The sequence below is a fragment of the Ambystoma mexicanum genome, chromosome 1p, assembly GCF_040938575.1.
Source record: "Ambystoma mexicanum isolate Mex_15411 chromosome 1p, UKY_AmexF1_1, whole genome shotgun sequence".
Taxonomy (NCBI): Eukaryota; Metazoa; Chordata; class Amphibia; order Caudata; family Ambystomatidae; genus Ambystoma; species Ambystoma mexicanum.
Genome location: NC_090921.1, coordinates 1,243,425,916 through 1,243,442,028, shown reverse-complemented (window position 1 = coordinate 1,243,442,028; position 16,113 = coordinate 1,243,425,916). Strand labels below are relative to the sequence as shown.

Here is a 16,113-nt window from a genome sequence, read left to right as displayed (position 1 = left end):
TGGGACTGAGTCACGGCTAGCCAAGTTGTGAGGAATGGCTAGGTAGCTGATAGGTGTCGGGACAGGTCTGTGCAGGATGCAGCCTGTGAAGCTGGGTGTCTGGGGATGTAACAGCATGGGTAAGGTTTACGATCTGGGCACAGGAGTAAGCAATGAGCAGGGGAGTGGGTTGAGGCTGTGATCTGGCGCAGTGACTCTGGGAGAGGGCTTGTCCGGTGGGGCTGATCTAGGTACAGAGTGTGTTTGTGTCAGAAGTGGTGGGCTGAGAAGCATCTGGCTGTGACAGCTGTGTAAGGGAAGATCGCAACTCAGGGGAGTGGTATGGCCCTGTGGCGTTGACATTTTACAACTGTAGCAGTGTGGCAAATGGTGGCCATTGGAGTTGTCAGAGATGGCAAGGAGTGCACATAGATCCACACGGGGACCTGGGCACGGGTCACAAAGTATTATGCCATTCCTGCACCCTATCCCAAGAGTACTGGGGTATTGGAGGCTAGTGGGGGGATCGTTTGGTGATGGAGTGGGATCAGCTGAGTTGTCTTGAAAGTCAGGAGTGGATCATTAGGCCCTGGTTGTAGTAAATTGTCATGGGGAGATGCGAAAGGGGCAGTGGGTAGATGCAATATTAGCGCAAGATTTCAGGGCTTGGAGACAGCGTACAGTCAAACGGACGGCATAAGGGTTCTCACATTCCTGGGTGGGAGCCACAGTGGGGCAGGAGCAGGGAGTATGGGTGGTTTTACCGCAGATTGGGCATCAGAGTTCCAGCCCCGAAAAAGTCAAAGGAACTGGGTAGGGCACGGTAGTATGCAAGGTGAAAAACTGAAAACCATGTAATACCAGCCGGTGCAGACGCCATACTTGGCACAACAGACTTACCTTCGGCAGTAGCAATGGTGCTACCGTGCTGGTCGGTAGCACCCATGGCACAATGGGAATGACGGCTGAGACTGGCAGAGACGATAGATACATGCCTTTGTGTAGACCTTCTGGGTAGTCCGGCTTCGCCTCCCGGCTTGTCCCCGCATGTGGAACTGATCCAGAGGTTGGCCAATCAACAAGCTGCAGCTACTCACTGTATCTTTAGTTGATACAGAGAGTACTACAACATACCATCAATTGTTACAGTGTGTTGCATCAGGAGTAATCGGGCACAAAGCGCTGTCTAAAAACCTCAATCAAATAGGCTCCTACCTTTAAGGAATTGAACAATAGTAGCAACCCATACGAAAACGAATTTGAGGGCTATGACCAGAGTCGGCAACGTTCTCCCTATCATCTCCATAAAGACCATGCCATCTGCAAAGCGTACAACAGAAAGACTTCTCCCTTTGAAAATTGAAGTCATGCTTCGAAGTTTTAATGGAAGACTCGACCACCCCACTGATATACAGATGATTAAAAATCAACATGGTGGGCGCACACACCTGCCAAATCCCTGTTTGAACCAGGAAGAGGGGACAAGCTGCCCCTTGCTATCCATACAGAACCTCACGAGAATAGATGGACATAATGGTCTCCTATAATGAGGTTTCCATGCCTGGTTGCCCAGGGATTCTCAGAGACAGACCCAGTTATCAGAATGAGATGCCTGCTCAATGCTCCCCTCTTTACGCAAATGGTGATGGTGGGGTTCAGGGGTAAGCATTGCTCATCCATACCTACCTCTTCTTTTGAGTCCTACCTGCCAGGGACAGCAGCTTTCCATGTTCCACCCAATCCTAAAGCCTGTCCAAGAGGAGATTTCTATGGATTATCTGGTGGCTCTCCACTAGTGAAATGGCATGATAGCAGGTCAGTGCTGCTCTCTTACCCTTCATGTACATTTGGATTATAAAACCCATGATGCAGGTTGGGGGACTATAACACCAAATGTCTGAGTATTAATCTATTATCAGTGCTCACAACGCAGGTCAATGCTTTTGAACATTAGCAACCACACCACCGGGGCCAGGTGCCTTGTCTGATTTATGTGAACTCAAGCCCTCAACAGTGTACCCTCTTTCACCCGCCTTTTTATCCCTTCCCTTTTTCTTGGCTCCACACACTACTGTCTGTGTTCCACGACTATGGCACATACATTAACTTCGAGACAAACATTGCTGCTTTTAAACCACAATGGTCGTGATTTGCCTCAGTATGGGGATCAAACGTATGGATTTCCCAGGGGTGCCTCTGCCAGATTTTAGGGAAGTGGCATTGAAAGGGTATCAATGTTGTTTGAAATGTGGTATTCCATTGGGGTGCCTGGGCCCCAAAGCCAGTGATCGAGGTGAGCGTGAACGGGCGGGAGCGGTGTTCCACTACTTTTATTCTTTTCTGTTTACCATTCCCCTCCTTTTTACGACATATTCAGCATTCTATATAGAGGATTTGTCCATTTATATCCTTGTGCAAGTTTAAAGCTGTAATAGGAGCCTTGGTTACTAGTCACTTAGAGTATTCCAATGCCCCGGCCGCAACACCTTGTCACATGTTGCACTATGATTCTGCCTACACTCTCCGCTGCCAAGACCACAGTTCCACTACTTTTTTCAGAACACTTCTACCACTGCCCAAAGCACCCACATACCAGTGTCCCCTAAGGGATTTTTGGCATGACTATCTGCATGTAAAAATCCACTATGGAGATAGCATTGGCCGACCTCATCTTTCCCAAGGATACCACACAATCAAGGTGAATACCAGACTGCTGACCATCCACAGATCGGCCCTCCTCCTTAGGTATCACAAATAAGTCCACCTATGCGTCGTCTTTGAAGGTTTTCTCCTTATAATGCTGGTAAATTTTTTCCCTTCCTCTGTGTTGACCAAAATGCCAGAATACACGTGTGTCTTCATTGAACAGGGGTATCTTGAGCAACAATTAGACTAAGGCTTCATTCTTTATTTATTTATTTAACATTTATAAAGCGCTCACTGTTACAGGGATTGTTTGTTTTTTCTTAGTTGCATAATTGTTTTTTTTTTTTCTCTTAGTTGCGTATTTATAACGCGCTTAAACACCCAGAGGTTTTTAAGCGCGGACCCGGGGATCGAACCTGTTGTTGCTTCGTGTCGTCCTGTTTCCAAGACGCGCACGCTGCCGCTGAGCTATCCTCCCGGGACATAGAGTTATCACTCATAAACGGCTTGCACTTGCATAGACATACAGGTGTTGTCTATTTAGGGATCCATACAGTATTATGTAGCATCCATAGACATCTTGTCACATACAATGTTCTATTCCTAAAGAAAATAGCCGTGGGGACAACATGGAGAATTGAGATGCAGAGTGTGATCCAAACAATTATTGAAAATTGTATCTATGTTCTGTTCCATCAAAATAAATTCAATGTCACTGTATGTGTCAGTGAGGATATTTTTGATCTTTGCCACTGGTTCCAGAAACAGACATGTTAGCATCAGATTGCAATTTATTGTGCCCAAATTAGTATGGAGCCTACCTTGCTAAGGGGAATAGCAACACCCACTAAATTCAAGGATAAAACTTAAGTGTCAATATCAAACGGCATATGATAAAATAACTGATGGAACAAGCATAGCCCTACTGCATTAATAATGAGTGGCACTTTGTGAAAACAGCTGCAATTGCTTATGAAGACATATTTTAGATGGACATGGAGGTGCAGAGTTGACAGACGTCAGGCAGAGTGTGCAGCATTGAAAATGGAGGAAGAGTGGTGTGTTTATTTTATTTATTTGTTTATAACGTGCCGGAGAATACAGGCATCAGGGCACACACAACACAGACACATAGGACAACAAGAGAAGAGAGGACGGGACAGTGCTGAAGGATACCTGGTCACACTGGCAATTTTGCTGAAGGATACCTGGTCACACTGGCAATTTTGCTGAAGGATACCTGGTCACACTGGCAATTGTAGACAAAGAGAACAGTTTTCAGAAATGTCTTAAAGGAAGATAGGTCGCAGACTGATCGCAGTGTTGAAGGGAGGTCATTCCTGATACTAGAGGGGCAATTGGCAAATGGTCTACCCAGCGCTTTTGATTTCTCAAAGAAGGGGTGGGAAATAAAATTGGTATTGGTTGATCTCAGTGAAGGTAACGATGCGTACCATGAGGCTGTTGACTTCAGGTAGCTGGGTGCCTTCCCATATAGACATTTGTGAAGCAGAGTTGCTGCCTTGAATTGACATCTAGCCATGACCGGTAGCCAGTGGAGTTCCTGTCAGTAGTTTGAAATATGACACCTTCTCAGGACTTTCTTGACAATCCGGACCACATAATTTTGGATGATTTGTAGGCGTTTGATGCTTTTTTTATCCGCCGCTACTGGGAGCACTTTACAATAGTTTATTATTGACAGAATAGTGCCCTAGCAATGGTGGCTGATTTTTCCTCATTAAAATAAGGGCAAATATTCCTAAGGAGTCTAAGATGGTACGAGCAGTTTTTGGCAACTAAGTTCACATGGGCTTTGGCACGCAATGCACAATCAGTGTTGAAACAAGTAAGAGTGAAGTCAATCATTACTTGACTTTAAATGTTCGGGGACTTACATATTCAGCCAGAAGATGTTGGGCACATGTTTACTTGGTTTATGATGGACACGTGTAAGGGGTGCTGTCTGTGTGGGGTGTCTGGTCAGTACGAGTTCACTGCACGTGCATTGCAAACAGTGTCTTCTTGGCCACCAAACTTCCTGAGGAAGGACTATAAAAAAACATGCACTGATTAGCCCAGTCCCTTGCATCATGGATTCATTGTTCAGCTGCGCGGCTTCCAATTCTCCTGTCTAAGCCCTTCAGCTTTGACTTTGTATCAGGTGCTGTTTATGGAAACACAGAAGAAATTAAAAGGTACAGGATACTCAAATTTACTTTATAATATATCTTTTTACACAGGACCAGTTCAGGCACTTTGCTCCTCAGTGGTGGTCAACCATCTAGATCCAAGTCATCAGAACCTTTATAGCTTGATGATTGGTTGCTGCACTTTTTAAGGCATTCTCTCCCTCTTGTGGACATTAGTGAACTTGTGTATGAATGCTTAGTGAGTCAAATGACTGCGCTAGTGTTGTATTCGTCCTTTGCAGGAAGACTCCACCACTGGATTTGAGACTCAACACGCCATATCTCTCCCACGCTGTGATGTAACGTGGCATAGAGAGCGGCTTGGTTAGTCAGTGGATCCATCATCACTCATATGTTTATTGACCTTGCCATTTGACAGTGTCATTGGTTCTGTTGTTGGTGAGAACTCTTTTTACATCACTACACTCCAGACATAACATAATAACAAACAATGCATAAACTGGCTCGTTACTTTTGGGAACTGACTTTTGGGAATGGTACGGCACTCCTCGGGATGGTCTGATATACTGGAAATGCCACATCAGGACTTTTACTCCACATGCCCGGGGCACCTGATAACAACTCCCTACATTGGCATGTGCATTGTGTCTATCCTTTTCTTTGTTCTTTGGTTTGTTTACATTCATGGCTGGTTTGATATTAGCTTTTCTTTCAGGTTGTCTTCTGTCGTGTTTAACAGATATTTGGGTAGATATTACATGGAGTTGGTGCCTTTGTTTCATAATTTTCAGCTGCCCTGTCCAGATCCATAAATGCGTGTGCCGAGTCAAGGCTGCGTGAAAAGGGGAGAATGCGGCTCATTCACTCCCCCAGATACACAGTGGGCCTCACTCCGAGTTTGGACGCAGCCATGGTGCTATTATGACCATTTCTGCCTCCAAACTCAAGTCCGGGTCCGGGTTCCCTGAATGGGGACTTACCGGGTCATTCCAACCTTGGAGGACCCAGTATTTCCCCATTCAGGGAAGCCATCCCCATTCCTATATTAGCTCCCTGGTCCTTTAGCGGCTCCCGCAAAGGGACCTCGGAATGCGGCAGTAAGGGGTTAACGGCACCGGCATCCTTACGGGCGCTGTTAACCCCTTACTGCTGCACTTGGAATGAGGCCCAGTGAGTTAGGGATCCTTCTGCACAGAAACTCACTTGTAGGCATCAGCCTTAATTCCAGGTTTGGAGGTAGCCATGGCGCTATTTGTGCCATGGCTGCCTCCAAAACCGGTTCTGTGTCCGGTCTGGGTGAATGAGGACTTAACGGGACATTCCGACCTGTGCGGACCCGGTAAATCCCCATTCACCCGACCATTCCCCATTCCCATTTGAGCCCCATTAGGGCTCAATGGGAATGGGGAAGGCGCTGATTACGGGCTTGCTCATAGCAGGCCCGTAATTAGCGCCCTGTCCCTTAGCGGGACCCGTAAAGAACGTGTGGTCCGACCACACATCCTTTGCGGTTCCCGCTAAAGGACCTCGGAATTGGGCAGTAAGGATTGCGGGCACGGGTCTCCTTACCAGTGCCCGGTATCCCTTACCGCCCAACTCAGAATGACCCCCATCAACTTAAGTTGAACTCTGCTGAGTGCTTAGGTCACCTAAATCTCTCTGAGGGCAAACATGTGTTCTGAAGTTATGCACCAAGAAACACTGAGGCGATATTAACTGAGGCGGCAGGCAGACCCTGTCGGTAATGGCCCACCGTCCAAGTTAAGGGCCCGAAGAAAGCGAGGGTTCCTTAACGAGAGCAGAGGTGCTGTTACCGACAGGGTCGATCCGCTGCCGAAATTAATATCGCCATTAGCACCCGTGTAGTTTTACAATACCGGTGCTAATGGTTTTTAAAAAAGAAAAGGAAAAAAAAAAGGAAAGCATTTTGTCTGCGCCAACGGGATGTCTTGCAGAGTTCCGTTGACCGAGACAAAATACTGCACAAATATGACTGGTATGGAAATGGAAGGTGGGGCTCCGTATGGAGCACCCTCTTCCATTTCCATGGTGGTCACACTGGTTCGGAGATTGCAGGAGCTGTGCTGAGGGAATGGTCCTCTTATGTTTGGACGCACTGTATGCACGATCGATCTTGCATCACTTCTATATTGCTAACGTCTGCTGTTCATAGAGGCACTGATAAGGTAAGTGTGATCAGAGGGATGGTAAAAAAAAGAAAATGGACCCATTTTTGGCGGCACTGTGTGCGCGTTTGCAGGCAGTGAGGATTCCAATTCTCTTGAGCATTTTGCGAGTCTGCGGTGATAAGTTGTTTATAAAACAAAATAATTGTTCCGTTTTTCTTTTTTACAAAATGGCATGTAGCTGAGGCAGAGTACTACACTGAAGGTTGAAGTCAAGGGTTAAGGATGCTCGTGACAGAGCGTGAGAGCTCATCAATGCTTGGAATGCGGGCCTCCTCTGGTGAATACAGCCAGCGTTCTAAGCATTTTCATTGGTTAACGGTGACTTGCAGGGTGCTAATGTTCAATAAAACACTGCCGTAGACACATTGGGCCTGATTTACAAAATCATTTTACAATGGCACAATCCCATAGGAAAGCTTTTTGGAAATCAGACCCCTTGAGTTACAATTTCCAAATATGTGCACCAGCAGTGGACACATAGGGCCTCATTACGACCCAGGCGGTAAGTTACCGCCTGGGTCGTACCTTTACCACCATGGCGTAAACTATGTTTACGCCATGGTGGTTGGCGGACTTACCGCCCCATTCCGAGGTTGGCAGGGCGGTAAGTCCCCATTAACCCATTTACCCTTCCCCATTTCCATTTTTGCCCCATAGGGCATAATGGGAGTGGGGAAGGCGTTAATTACGCCACCGTAAATTACGGTGGCGTAATTAACAACAAGGTCCCTTAGCGCCATGGATTTTAACACCTGCTAAAAGCAGGTGTTAAATCCTCCATGGCGCTAAGGGACCTCGGAATCAGGCGGTAAGGGTCGGCGCTGTTTACGCCGCCGTAAACCCCTTACCGCCTGGGTCCTAATGAGGCCCATAGCCTGTAAGTCCCCTGGATCTCACAAGAGTATCCCTGATCTCAATAGATTATCCCTGATATTTCACAGAGTCTACCTGAAATCAGTGGTGTTTCCCTAAATTCATCAGATTATCCGCATCCGACCATGTAGTTCCTGTCCTCAGTGGTGTATCATTGACATCATCCAGGCCTCACTCATCTCATCAGACTCTTCCTGATCTATGAACTCTTCTGAATCTCAATGAACTCCTCAATGTCTCACTAGTGCGTCTCTATCGCCCCACTATCACTGGATTCACCCATATCACACCAGTTTCTCCCTGAGCTCACAGTGTTGTGCCGAACCTTAAGGGACTGTGGCTGATCTCGGTGTCACTTATCTGATATCATGGGAGATTCTTTGATATAGGAAATAATCTCCCTGTTCCAAAACTCTGCCTGATTTACAGTCTCTTTCCAGTCAGATAACTTAGTGGGGTTTCTTTCCTGGGATAACGTATTTTGAATCACACCAAGGCACAATCAGACTTTAAATCTTCCATGGTCGAAAAGATGAGTACCATTAAAGTGGGTACTATTAACATCTATTATTGCTATATCTTTCATAGTAAGAAACGTATACACATGTTAACTGCTCTAACGAGAGTCCACTTCATCAAGTCTGCAGTTATCTCCCCAATCACACTCGTTAGTTTCCTCTGTATTGCACTGTGAATAGTTTACATAACCGTAATAGTGCCTAGCCACTAATCAGCTTGTATAATCCCATTTCTATATACCAGTGTTCTTTTTTCATCAGCTGGTCATCCTGCCATACATGCCCTTGTAGCCCTGCCATTGTAAATCATGCTTGTATGTGAATTAACTGAAAAGGAGCCAGACGAATCTAGCATGAAGAGTTTACAGTATTATTAATATTATTTTACGAGACTCTCTGTGACCTTCATAGTCTCTCACTTTTCTCATTGTAGTCTACCTGATCACACCAGACACCCTAGATCTCATGGGAGACTTTATGATCTCAGAAGAGACTCACTGATCATACCGGACCATCCCTGATCTCATCGGAGGGTAGCTTAGGGGCCACATGCTCGCCTTGCAGAGCAACATAGGTTTGATCCCCGGGTCCTCGCTTAGAAGCCTCTGGGTATTAAGCACATTGTAAATAACCTATCATATCATATCATAGGGGTCTCCTTGGTCTACAATGTATGTCCCTGTTTTCACTTGGGATTCCAGATTTTAGCTAGTGCTATTCTCAACTGAATCCCCCTAATTTGCTGAAGTGGCTATTACTCTTGGGAAAACCTTCTGGTCTCACTGGAGTCTCCTTAAATGCATGAAATTGTCCTGGACCTCCAGGGACACGACTGGTGTCAGCATTGCTGCCATATCTCTGCAGTGGGTTCCCTTTTCTCATTGGGTTCCCCCTTCATTCTCACAGGCTATTCCAACTCCCCTTCTAGTCTTCTTATTCTTACAGGACTCAGGCCTTTGCTGTACTCTTCAGGAATGTATGTGAGTCACAGTGCTGTGTCCCTGATATAACCAGAGTTGCGTTGATGACATTAGAGGCTTGATTTACAAAGAATATTTCAATGGGATTGTGCCTTTATAAAAGGCGTTTGTAAATCAGGCCCTAGAACTCACTCAAAGCTCTCACCAGTGGGTCTCCCAGTGCACCTAATTCTCCTGATTTCTACCAAATCTGCTTGACCATACCAGATTCTCCCTTATGTTATCAGACTCAACTTGACCTCCAAAGGGTCTTCCTGATCTTTCTGCAAAGCTGCAGGGGTCTCAGGGAGTCTCTCTTCGTTTCCACTGAAGTCTCTTTAATGTTGTTGCTGATGTCACTGATGTATGTCTGTTGTTATTTCGGTCTCACTGGAGTACCCTCAATCTCACCATTTTGCCTCTGAGTTTCCCACCACATCACTTTTGGGCTTTTCTCACTGCAGTGACTGACATTTCATGAACATTCAGGCCATGTTTTTCACTGGCACACTTTCCTCTTCCAAACTCACATTCTCCACCTCTTCCCTACCCCTTATTCTCCTATTTCCCAGTTACATACATGCCAATATTCACATGCCATTCAGAAGTTGCTCACCCAGTCTAGTTCTCAGGCGTGTAGTCTGGTAGTCATAGTGGGAACATCAAAACCACAAATCCCAGAAGTCAAAGAAATTAAAATAAAAAGCATACAGGAGTGGACCAGCATGTCCAGAAGTACACTGGGCATGTTCTGCATGTATGCAGACTAAAGGTATTGTTATATTGTATGCAAGAATCCAACTTAAGTACATACATACTCCAACTGCACATTAAGTCTCTGCTCCTGGGATAGATACTTCAAGTCCTTGATCCCATCTTGTGTTTTGCATAGATGCCAAATGGTCCCATGTTACCTGCAGGGCCGGCGTTAGGGCAGGATCGCCCAGGTGATATCCCCATGTGGCATTAGCCACCCACCATGCGAGCTTGGTGGAGTCTTTGAAGGGTTCCTGGCGTGGTGGGAGAAGGCACGGCAGGCAACATATTGAAATTAAATGTGCCCGCTCTTGTGCTGGCACCGGGCTGTCCAGCACGGGAGTGGGGCACATTTAATAACAATGGGGTGCTGATGCTTTTGCATCGGCACCCTATAGAGATCATTACCTCCCTGTTCCGGCGCAGGAGCAGGGTCGGTTTTCATTAGAAAAGGCTGCTGATGCTTTTGCTTCAGCATCCTATCCCAGTGATTAACTCCCTGTTCAGGCACGGGAGTGGGGAGTTAAAAAAAATGTGGCACCTCCTCCACCCCCCGCATTGACCAGGGGCACGTGTGGAGGTGGGGGGTGCCACATTTTTCATTCACTGCCCGGCGCGCCGGCACGGGTTACGTCTTATACCATTGGCCAGTCCTTGCTTTTATTTTAGCCAACAGTAGTTTCATGCTGGGACTTGTAGTTGTGTCCTTATAATGGAGGGGAGTATGGAAATGACTACACGTATCTAAATTCAAAAAGCTTCTGAGTGAAAACCCACAATTGGATCGAGAAGCCCTCCATTAAACGAGACCACTTGGACACTTGGTATGTGTATATTTTAAGTATTGCTCTGTCCCTCTTTGTTTCCGAAGTGTATTTGCCTCGCACAACACAGTTTGCGGGAACGATGTGTTTGTTGTCTGATTCTTGTATAGATGCCTTCTGGCGTCGCACACTATATACTCGGTGAAGTGCCCCTGGAGGTCCTTCAGACCTACCCCCAGTCAGACAGTTGCCACTAGTCTAGGCATTGCCTGACCTCAAATGCAAATGGAACCGGGCACGAAAAAAAAGTGTCCCACATGTGAAAATCGTACACCACGACCTTTGGCAGCAAGCTGTTTAACAGGTATCCAATAACACATATGGGAAAACACATATGACGATTGGTTACTTCTTAAGCACATTGCACCAAGAACATTGAACAAAACTGCAAGTCGCAAAATGCCCTAAATCGTTAAACTGGGCTACATTAGTACACACATCTCCCCATGCTGACCCATTGGGGGGTCCTTGGTGTACGCTATTCCGAGCGTACATGGTCAGTGCCCCCTCGCCCACGCCTGCTCTTACACCATTCCTCCCCAGCCGGGTCCCCACCACGCCTCCCTCACTGGTTTGGAGAGAATCGCGTTCCCTTCCTAAGAGTAACATTACACCATACCTGGAATGATTAACTTCTGGTTCCAAAGGGCACGTGGTGCCTCCCACAATGCTTTGGGCAGCAGTGCAGTGAGAGGACAGCTGTACGCCGTATCTGCTTGTACGGGTAGGTTTGTGCTCCGTGTGCCTCATAGCCCATCATTAGCCGTTCAAATTCATAGCTAATGTTCACGCGCATAACCCTTAATGGAGACATCTAAGTTTGTGAACCCTTCCTTATTTGCTGCAGTGAGTGATGCGCGCGCCTTCATAATGAATGGAGCGCGGCATAAACGTCCACGGGTGTGTTTTCAGATTACTCAAAGGCAAGCGCGCGCCACCACACGAGGGTCAACTTCCTCAGACGGGAGGGTGCTCTGAGACATTGCAAGCAGCCGAAGCAAAATGCCACCGAGGAAGAGCAGCTACTGAGCTTATTTAGGTAAGACTGGGGTGTGACATGTTGGAAGTAATGCCCCCTATGCCCTCTGACAACAAACGAGCAATTGGATAGTGATAGATGTTCTTCAAAAATGCCTCTGAGGAGAGATATCCCAATACCGTGCATTGCCGAAATAACCACAGACAAATAGGGGTATTTGTATTTTATATTGGAGAGAAAGGAAGAAACTAATTCAACCAGAAACACTTTTTAGAGGTAGCCTACTAAACACAGCCTTCCCTTAAAAGGGTGCTTTTCAGTGGGAGGAATAGAAGTTTCTTTATGACAAGACAACTAGTTGATCAAAGAGGAATATTGATACGTAGAAATGGTATGATGTGAGCTGATAGGTTCTATCGTCTGTTATCATTGACATTTGTCATCTGTCAACAGCACCAAGATGCCCCTCTGGGGGTGAACGTGCGCTCTCAATAACACCTGTTATGTTAGGTTTTGATGTGAGCTGATAGGTTACTGAGCCATTACAATAATACTAAATATTCGGAAATCTATATAAAGGAAGATAAACAATGTGATGAGGGAAATGGGGGCCAAAGGAGGAGGTGGCAAAGAGGAGACCGAAGGAAGGCAAACGTACACCTTCCAGGTCAATGAGGGTTTGCGTTTCAGCCAGTGAAGTGGCTATATTTCTGATCTCAGGTGGTAGGGAGTTTCAACGAAGGGCATCAGGAGTGGGAAGGAGTGGAAGCATTAGTCAGCACCGAGTGGATGGGAGACAGACCAGATGATGAGTACTCCTTGAGAGCGAAGGATGCGAGGTGCGGTGGGAGACAGAGTTAGCCTGGGAGGGGGCAGTCCAATTGTATACTTAAAGGAGAGGAGGAGTCATTTCAAGAAGGATCCATGAAACATGGACAGGTTTTCAGCATGGAGGTGTGGACGGAGGTTAAAGAGGGTCACGGGTTATAAAGACGATGCAAGTGGCAAAGTTGAGGACTTTGTTAAGAGGAGCAAAGTTGTAAGATGGACTACGAAATTTCGGCCACTCATCCCTTCTCCAACACGCTACACTGGCTGCCCCTTCAAGGACACATCATTTTCAATACACCCTGCTTCACTTACAAAGCAGCCACAACTAAAAAAACGCTCTTTCTAGGCACGAAATCCACCATTTTTTCAAGTCAGTGCACTGCCAGAAGCCACAAAATGTCCTGACTGAAAATAAAGAACTGCAAGAGGGAAAACAGGAAACACACCGTTTCTTGCTACTCATGGTGTCTCTGGAACAAGTCACTACTGCTGATAAGAATGTCCCCCTACCATCCTACACTTCTGAAAGGACCTTAAGACCCTACTTTTCAAAGCACATCTTGACGATCCCTGATCTCTACATGCAATACTAATTCTACCACTGCATCTCCACCCCTCCCAAACCCCCTATCCGTCCCACCTCCTCTGCTACTGCATCAACCTTACTTTTACCCCCCTCAGTATGTACCCTATGCACAGCAACTCCATCACTTGCCAATCAGATTTGTGCTGAATACATTCCATACATACATCGATGCATATAAAGGCTGGAGGGGAAGGCTCACGAACAGGCAAGAGCTGTAATTGAGACAACTGAGAACAAGGATAAAGGTCAAAGCTATTGTGCCATGATAGTTAAGGTGTGGTGAGAGCTGAGTATTTAGGAGGTTCATAGTCACGGTGGTAGTCAAGTTCATCATTTTCTACTGCTTGAGGTTGCTGTCGAGGAGATCCCAAGGTTACAAGCCTTGGGGGAAGGCATAAGGAAATCAGGAGGAAAAGGCATGAGGCAAGGGAGAATATGAGGTGCAGCTATGCTAGAAAGGCAGATTATTTTAGTTTTGGAGAAATTAAGCGTGATGCAAAAAAGTGGTGGATGGCGGGCAGACGGTCGGCTATGAAGAAGAGGAAGCACAAGAAGATCTTGGTGTCTTTGCAAACTGGTTAATGGAGAAGCCAAACGATGTTTGCCGACAGAGGGGTTGTAAAGGATGAAAAGGAGAGGTCCATGGACAAAACCTTTTGGGACTACCAACAACAGGGAGGTAGGAGTGGAGGTGCAAGAGATGCACTACATATTGTGTGATCAACTTGGCCGATAAAAGGACATCTTGTTAAGTGTTAGATCTTTAATGCTTATTGTCGAAGTGCATTGGGAGGTGTGAGGAGTGGTCAACTGTACAAAAAGCTGCAGAAAAATCAAGGTATGGACAGGGGAGAGTCAGGAGTGGTGCACAAAAGTGAAGACATTAGGGGTGTGCATTAATGCATTCTTCATCCTTATGAGTGTCTGTTTCAAAAAGCATATTGAAGGCGGGTTACTTATGTCACTGGTCTCGGGTAATCAGGGATTTTGTTAACCACAACTCATTCCAGGATTTTGGAGTAGCATGGCAGATGAGACTAAGGACAATAAGATTTCCAGTTATTGAGGTCAGCATATGACAATTAGAGGATAGGAAGGACAGTACATACTTATTTAGGATGGGTAAACTCTGAGTTGTAAGGTACACTGAAGAGGGAGGGGGCTAGGCAGTAGGTCATGGGTGCAATATCTGTGATTGACTGTGGTGAAGAAGGATCCACAGGAGCAGGCAATGGTCTGTATGATGTAAACAACCCCATTTCCATCTACTACTCAGGCCTGTTATAACGAATAGGTTTTAAAAATAAGGCAGTAGAATTCACACAATAAATAAAAGGGCACATGTAACCAACACAGCTACATAATATGCACAGAGGTGCCCCACAGTTAAATTAAAGACCAGTTGCTTCCAAGCAATCAAATATTTCCACTCTGAGGAGAGGCACCGGCCAAGCAGGAGCCTCTGAATGTGTCCATGTAAAGGGACATTGTCAGACATCTTTGTCTTGTGGTGTTTTATTTTGGGAAATTGGGTATGAACAATATGCGCAAGCACATTTCCTATGAAACGTATTTTAAAAGGAATTTGCAGCTTGCCCAGTACCCCAGTCTGTGAATGGAGATTACTCCTGTATTCAGGGACACGCAGGGCTGTTTTTGGCCTCGAGCCCATGCCAATGACTTTACTTTACTCAGGCCTTCAATAAGCTCAGGCTGGCAGGCCATTACCAGAACTGTTCGTATCCGAACGTGGCGGCGGTCGATGCAATAGGCCGTTGGAGGAGAGTTAGATGATTTGGCAGGGTGTAGAGATTCTTGCTATGTGTTGAAGGTAGCTCGTTATGGTAAGGGTTGAGGATGAAGTTGATAGATGTCAAAGTAGTTGGTGGTGAAAGGATGCCTATAATCAATGGCCCTTCGTCTGGCCGTTCAACTGGCTGGACTCACCATAGAGTTGCATGTTCTCATGATCATCCGGCAATCCAAGCCGCTCACTGCTGCAGGCTCAGTGACTGATGGGGGCAGCAATGGCAGGAGGTGCATCTGTGTTAGGCTGCAAATGGAGGAGATTGGCGAGAGCACTCCGGTTTTTCAAAACCCTTGCTTAAGACTTCCAGGTTTAGGCCACATGATCACCTGATGGCCCAATCTTCTCTTGGCTACATGCCCAGTGTGGGATAGCGCACACTAAGATCACAGTGCGTCCAGATGGGCATGCTACTAATGGGGCAGAATGGCCGACAGTTTTAATTTTTAAAACCCATGCTTTGGTTGCCTGGGTTCCTGTCAAGTGATAGGCTAGCATCTTAATCATCTCAATGATGTCTGCCCATTGCCCAGAAGAAAGTCCATGTGGACGGGCAGTCATTTCAAACTGAAACTGGGTTGGTGGGGGCATCATGCTCTAGATCGTGCTCTAGATTTTCAAAACTCTTGCTGCATAGTTCCAGTTCTGACATAGCGTTTGGACATACTGACCAATCCCTATCACTAATGCTGGTATAGTGCATGATGGGTAAAGAAGCACCAGGAAACGTTGAATTTTTAAATCAGATGGAGAGGACCCCAGAGGAAAGGGAGCAGTTGAAAAGAGAGGAAAGGTTTGAATAGGTATACCTGATATGTATATATAATGGCTTGTGATGCAAGCTAATCGATGAGAGCAGTACTATGGAAAGAAGTAATTTCAGTGGTCGAATGAGGGCACAAGAAACAAAGCCAAGCTGGAGGGGGGTTGAAAGGTGGTGATTAGAAGAAGAAGATGAGAGGAAAATGATGAGGGTGCCATGAATCTCAGACATGTTTGAGGAAATGTAAATG

General features: G+C 46.2%; 1 protein-coding gene across 1 annotated transcript in view; it reads left to right on the top strand.

The window, feature by feature from the left end:
• Positions 1-11,573: 11,573 nt before the first annotated feature.
• The window catches only part of ASPDH (aspartate dehydrogenase domain containing), a 575,720-nt gene continuing 571,180 nt past the window's right edge, over positions 11,574-16,113 (top strand). Inside the window, exon 1 of the mRNA XM_069605013.1 lies at positions 11,574-11,621. The gene's annotated coding sequence lies outside the window, so the exon portion shown is untranslated. The remainder of the gene's footprint in view (positions 11,622-16,113) is intronic.